This window comes from Artemia franciscana, chromosome 1 (assembly GCF_032884065.1).
Source record: "Artemia franciscana chromosome 1, ASM3288406v1, whole genome shotgun sequence".
NCBI lineage: Eukaryota > Metazoa > Arthropoda > Branchiopoda > Anostraca > Artemiidae > Artemia > Artemia franciscana.
Window position 1 is genome coordinate 62,641,230 of NC_088863.1, and position 6,874 is coordinate 62,648,103.

Sequence of the window (6,874 nt, forward strand, 5' to 3'; positions counted from 1 at the left end):
GACAGTAATTTCATGATATTTCCAAAAGTATGGTGTTTGGATTTTTTAACTATACTGAACAGAATGGCTATCAACAAAATTTGATCGGACGAATTGCAAAAAAAGAGCGTGAGAGGGGGATGGTCATCCTCCAATCTTTTAGGTCCCTTGAAATGGGCACTAGAAATTATAGTATTCGTTCAAATAAGCCCTCTCTCGATGTTCTTGGACCATTGTTTTGCTACGATCGTCTCTGGAAGAAAACAACAAATAAACACCCAGTGATTGATGTCAAATATTTAAATGTCAGTTATTTTTAATTACATCGAACATATATACAACTATAAGATTTTTAAGTAGTTCACATTTATCCATCTACTTGACACAAGTGCGCACGTCCTAGGAGTTATTGTTCTCATCTTTGGGATAGCTCTGATAAATTTTGTCCAGTATGCCTATGTGCTATTCTAATTTAACGTTACGTATCCTCCAGGATGTTAACCCCCCCCCCACCTTAGGTTCAAATGTATAACAGCTTTTTAGCGCTTCGTTTGCATAATTATCCAGTATTTATTCTGCATTGTGGGTAGCTGCTAGGGAGTTATTTCTCCTCTTGAAAACAGAAAAAGAAAATAAATATTAACACAGGAAACCGATAATTATTGTAATTTGAATCTCGTAGTAGCTACCTGATAGTATCCCCTAAGCAGTGGTTTTGCTATCCGAATGTATTTCCGTATCTTAATGAGTTCAATGACCTGTTTAATCAACCCAAGAAAGCTTTAATTGAACACACTTGAAAACTCCTGATTAAAATATTTATCCAATCCCATGGTAATTATGTTTTATTCTTAGTTCGTGATTCATGTCAAATATTTAAATGTCAGTGATTTTCGATTACAACGACCAGATATACAGCTATAAAATTTTTAACCAGCTCACATTCGTCCGTCTGCCTCACACAAGTGCGCGCATCATAGGAGTTCACCTTCTCATTTTATAGGATATTCTCTGTTCTATTAGGTAAGAGCCTGCATCTACAAATTCCAAATATTCTACACAAAGAGATTTTCTAGGCTATTCTTCTTATAGGATATACTGTGTTCAATTAGGTAAGAATGTTTATTTATATATATTCAGAAGTAAACTAAAACTCAGTCCTTTTCATAGGATTAATTCGACTCTGTGTTTCTCGAAACTGTGTCGAAAAATTAAATTTTGGATATGAGCGCAATAATCAAAGTTTAACATTGGGTCATAAAAACTTATTTTAGGTGGATGTGTGGGAGAGTGGAGGTTTTAAATAGAAATATATTTTATTTGAAAGCTATAATTATATATGGTTGTCAAAAAAGAATATATGGTCGCCATCTTTTTATATATGCCCTTACTAAGTTATTGCGAATCAATTATTTTTATTTATTCGTGATTTCATAGATTTTGAGGCGCGTTAAGGACTCCGATGTAATGACTCCGAAATAATCTGATGATGTAAATGGCTTACAAGAATATACCAATTAAGTATTTATCCTTTGAATAAATTAGAATTTACATTGGCTAGATATAAGGTAAGCAAGAAAAAAGAACCAAAAACCAAGAGAATTTATTTTGCTGACTAAAAATTTTCCTCTTGCTTTTTTTCTTGTTTGACTGGCGTGTCTCGTTCAGTGCTTCCCTAAGCTTAGAATAGACAAAAGCGGTCACCCAGCTTGGATCTTTCTTTCAGTGAGGGGTGAAACAAAGATAACTACGGGGGTTAATGGCTTATTGTTTCACTATGGTTAGGTGATTTCAAGAGACATTTATCCCTGTTCTTGTCTTATATCCCCAATTTCATTGATTATATAACTTGCATATATACTAATTTTTAAAGTCAAACTGATTTTTTTTTCTTTTTTTTATCACGAAACATGATTTTGATTCACAAAGAGCCTATTGTTTGGGAAATTGTACACAGAGTGATTCCCTCCTTGGAATGAAACACTAATGACAAAAGAGTAGACCACCCATTTGTACATTCTCTCAAAGTAAAGTCATCGCTACCATGACAATTGAACCCTATTTCGAATAGGACTAGCTATAGTGATAGGATACCCCGATTCTTCCAACCCCAAAAATAGTATTTATCTACATTATGCAGTTGAATATACAAGCGGACAAAACCAGTAAACTTAATATTTGAACAAGAACGAGGGACTAGAGCTGGGGTGAGGAGGGATGCAACAACTGCTCCCCTTAATTTTAACCCCCAAAAATAAAAACAACGTCATAAGAAGTTCTTTTTGCTCTCTAATATAAGTTCAAAAGGAAAATAAAAGTTACGCCCTTTCATTTCCTTAATTTTTGCTTTTTTTATGTTTTCGAACGTCACTTTACACGGGGATTCGGAGAACCAGTTTCGGATTCGGAGAACCATCCAAAATCAAAACATGCAAAAAAAAAACATTCTGAAATTAAATTTAAAAAAAATGAGTTTTTTAAATGACAAGTAAGGAGCGAAATTAAAATTTAAAACGAACAAAAATTATTTCGTATATGAAAGAGGTTGTCCCCTCCTCAACGCCCCGCACTTTAAGCTAAAGTTTGGCTCTTCGTCGCGTCTCCACTTTTTGAAACAATAACAAAAACTTAATCGTAAAGAGTGAGAAGTTGAGGAGGGGACAGCCCCTTTCATAAACAAAACAATTCCTGCTCGTTTTAACTTTTAATGTCACTCCTTACTTGCGGTTAAAAAAACTTGTTTTTTTTATTCAATTTAGAAAGTTTTTGAGTTAATGCATGTTTTGACCACATTCTAGGACCACTTGGTCGATACGATCACTCCTGGAAAAAAAAACAACAAATAAACACGCCTCCATGACCTGTCTTCTTTCAAAAAAATACAAAATTCAATATTTTTTTAGATAGGAGCTTAAAACTTCTACTGAAAGGTTTTCTAACACGCTCAATCTGATGGTTTGATTGATTTTGGCTCACCACGCATGAATAATTAAACAAAATTTCCAGATGAGTTTTTTTTTTTGGCTGAATAGCCTTCTCATAGTTTTGATCGGGCGATTTTGATAAAAAAAAGGGGTGGGAGAGGAGGCCTAGTTGCGCTCCAAATTTTGATTAGTTAAAAATGCAACTAATTTTTTTACAAAAGTTTTTGTTAGTAATAAACATACGTACCTTTCGAATTAATTTGCGTAGCGAGCTTCTATGAGGTACATTTACTAATACGAACCCTCACTATACCTCACGAACCCCCTCATATACGAACATATATGAGGGGGTTTGCCCCCTCTTCAATACATCGCTCTTTACACTAAAGCTTGAATATTGTTCCAAATCCTTAAGAATGACCCCTGAATTACAAAGACAGTTGAAATTACTAAAAATGCTTTAGCGAAAGAGTGAGGTATGGTGGAGGCGATGAACCCCCTTATATACGTAATATTTTATGTTCGTTTTAAGTTTTAATGCTGCTCATTACTTCCAGTTGAAAACAAATTATTATTTTCTCTTGCTTTTTTTAAATAATGCTTGAAAATCCTGCGCCCCCTTCATGGAAATTCTCTTCCCTCATGATAATTTCCTCCATGGAAAGATCCTCCCACGTAAGCCCATCCCCCTGACCAACCCCAAACCCGAAGAGAAAAAGTCCCCCTGAAAACGTCTGTACACTTCATAATAACCACTATTTTAATAAACAATGGTCAAAGTTTTCAACTTGTACCCCTTCCCCCGGGGAATGTGGGGGATTAATTCATCCGCAAAGAAATATTTATTATGTTTTCGACTATGCTGAGCAGAATCGATATCTCAAAATTTTGATCCGGTGACTTCGGGGAAAAATGTGCGTGGTAGGGGGCTTACGTGCCCTCCAACTTTTTTGGTCACTTAAAAAGGCACTAGAAGTTATAATTTCCGTTAGAATTAGCCCTCATGAGACATTCTAGGACCACTTGGTCGATACGATCACTCCTGGGAAAAAAAAAAAAAAAAAAACAAATAAACACGCCTCCACGATCTGTCTTCTTTCAAAAAATACAAAATTCAATATTTTTTTCAGATAGGAGCTTAAAACTTCTACTGAAAGGTTTTCTAACACGCTCAATCTGATGGTGAGATTTTCGTTAAGATTCTATGACTTTTAGGGGATGCTTTTCCTATTTTCTAAAATAAGTCAAATTTTCTCTTAGCTTTTGATGGGTAAGACTAAACTTGATGAAACTTATATATTTAAAATCAGTGTTAAAATACAATTCCTTTGATGTGACTATTGGTATCAAAATTCGGCTTTTTAAAGTTTCGGTCACTATTGAGCTTGATCGCTCCTTTCTACAGTTAGTTACCACGAACAGTTTGATGTTAGAAGCATTGCCGTTCTCTCGCGTAAATGCTGTCTATAGTGAATATCTTTGCCCGTCTAAAATAAATATTTACTTTTGAGTTACAGCTTTTTATGTACTACTATTTTTTCTTGCAAGAGGATCTAAGGCAGCTCCAGAAAATATTCTTTTTTTAATACTAGATCCTTATAGGTGTTTTAAGATATGGCTAGTTTTCTTGCAGAAACTATTTAGGAAAATCAAATGTCTCTTGCCTTGATACAATAATTATAAGTACATAACCGAAACTATGAATAAAACCCGTCCTTCTGATAAATAAACATGTTTAAGTTAGTTAAAAATGTGGGTAACGATCTTCTTGCTTCGGTCTTTATTTCCCACTTCCTTCTTCCTTATATAGCATGTCTTATGAAGGTGAGTGTCTAAATCAAGTTTATTAGCGGTAGAAAACCAGAGTACTAGCTTCTTATGTTAAATTAAGAGCTATAAAATAACTGGGATTGAATTCCTTTAGCATCATAAAATTTTGAAATGATTAAATGGGAACAGTTCGTAGTAGCAAGCTCTAATCAAACAGTTCGTGGTAACGAACTGTAGTAAGGAGCGACCCGGCTCAATTGTAACCGATACTCTAAAAAATGGAATTTTGATACCAATAGCTACATAAAAAAAAATCGCATTTAAATGCTGGCTTTAAATGTATAAGTGTCATCAAGATTAGTCTTCGAAACACCCCTTAAAAGTCATACAATCTTAACGAGTCACACCATCAGATTCAGCGTATCAGAGAACCTTTTTGTAGAAGTTTCAAGCTCCTATCTACAAAAATGTGGAATTTCACATTTTTTGCCAGAAGACAAATCACGGATGCGTGTTTATTTCCCAGGGGTGATCGTATCGGGCTCATTTTAACGGAAATTAAAAGTTATAGTGCCCTTTTAATTCACTGAAAAAGTTGGAGGGCAACTAGGCCCCCTCCCACGCTCATTTTTGCCCCACAGTCACCGAATAAAAATTATGAGATAGCCATTTTATTCACCATAGTCGAAAAACCTAATAAATATGTTTTTTTGAACGACTTACTCCCTCGCAGTCCCCGTGGAAGGGGCTACAAGTTACAAGCTTTGACCAGTGCTTAAATATAGTAATAGTTACTTGGAAGTGTACATACGTTTTCAGGGGGATTTTTAGGTTGTGGGGGGTTGAGAAGAGGGGGATATGCTGGGGGAACTTTCCTTGGAGGAATTTGTCATGGGGGAAGAAAATTTTCATGAAGGGAGCGCAGGATATTCTAGCATTATTTAAAAGAATGAAAAAATAAATATGAGAAAGGTTTTTTCAACTGAGAGTAAGGAGAAGCATTACAACTTAAAACGAATAGCAATTATTGCGCATATGCTTGGCTTACCTCCTCCTAATACTCCGCTCTTTACGCTAAAGTATTTTTAGTAATTTAGTTTTTAGTAATGGGAGGGGCTGCAACTTACAAACTTTGACCTGTGTCTACATATAGTAATGGTTAATGGGAAGTGTAAATACGTTTTCATGGGGATATTTTTGGTTTGGGAGGGGAGTTGAGGGGGTCACTTGGGTGGATATTTCCATGGAGGAACTTGTCATGGGGGAAGAGACTTTCAATAAAGAGGGCGCAGGATTTTCTAGCATTATTAAAAAAAACAATGAAAAATAAATATGAATAGTTTTTTTCTACTGAAAGTGAGGAGCAGCATAAAACTTAAAACGAGCAGAAATTATGACGCATATGAGGGGTAATTATTACGCATATGAGAGGTAATACCTCGCTCTTTACGCTAAAGTATGTTAAGTGATTTCAACTATTTATTCTACGGCCTTTGTGATCCAGGGGTCATTTTTAAGGAATTGGGACAAAATTTAAGCTTTAGTGTAAAGAGTGAGGCATCGACGAGGGGTGAACCCCCTCAAATACGTAATAAAAACAAACGAATATAGAAGTTCGTTACGTAAGTTACGTATATTTTTTTCTAGTGAAAACGTTCGTAAAAAACTAAAAGTTCTAGTTGCCTTTTTAAGTAATCAGAAAATTGGGGGACAACTAGGCTTCTTCCCTCGCTCCTTTTTTCTCAATATCTTCTGATTAAAACTATGAGAAAACCATTTAGTAAAAAAAAAATTAATATACAAATTTAGTTTTAATTATTTTTGCGCGTAGAGGCAAGATCAAAACATGTATAAATTCAAAAACGTCCAGAAATTAAATGAAAAACAAGTTTGTTTTTTTAAATGAAAGTAAGGAGCGACATTAAAACTAAATTAAATTAAATTAAACTTACATTAAAAAAGTGAAATTAAAACTTAGAATGAACAGAAATTACTCTGTATATGAAAGGGTCTTTTCCTCCTCAACGCCTCGCTCTTTACAATAAAAGTTTGACTCTTGCTCTTAACTTTACTTTTTAAAACAGTAAAAAACTTTAGCGTAAAGAGTGGGGGGTTGAGGAGGAAAAGACCCTTTCATATAAGGAGTAATTTCTGTTCATTTTAAGTTTTGATGTCGCTTTTTTTAATGTAAGTCTAATTTA

General features: G+C 34.7%; 1 protein-coding gene across 2 annotated transcripts in view; it reads left to right on the forward strand.

Moving 5' to 3' along the window:
• Positions 1-819: 819 nt before the first annotated feature.
• The window catches only part of LOC136032558 (putative inorganic phosphate cotransporter), a 59,368-nt gene continuing 53,313 nt past the window's right edge, over positions 820-6,874 (forward strand). The window contains exon 1 of one of the 2 annotated variants that reach the window (XM_065712829.1): positions 820-1,002. The gene's annotated coding sequence lies outside the window, so the exon portion shown is untranslated. Of the gene's footprint in view, positions 1,092-6,874 lie in introns of both variants that reach the window. The other variant, XM_065712833.1, reaches the window with a different exon arrangement.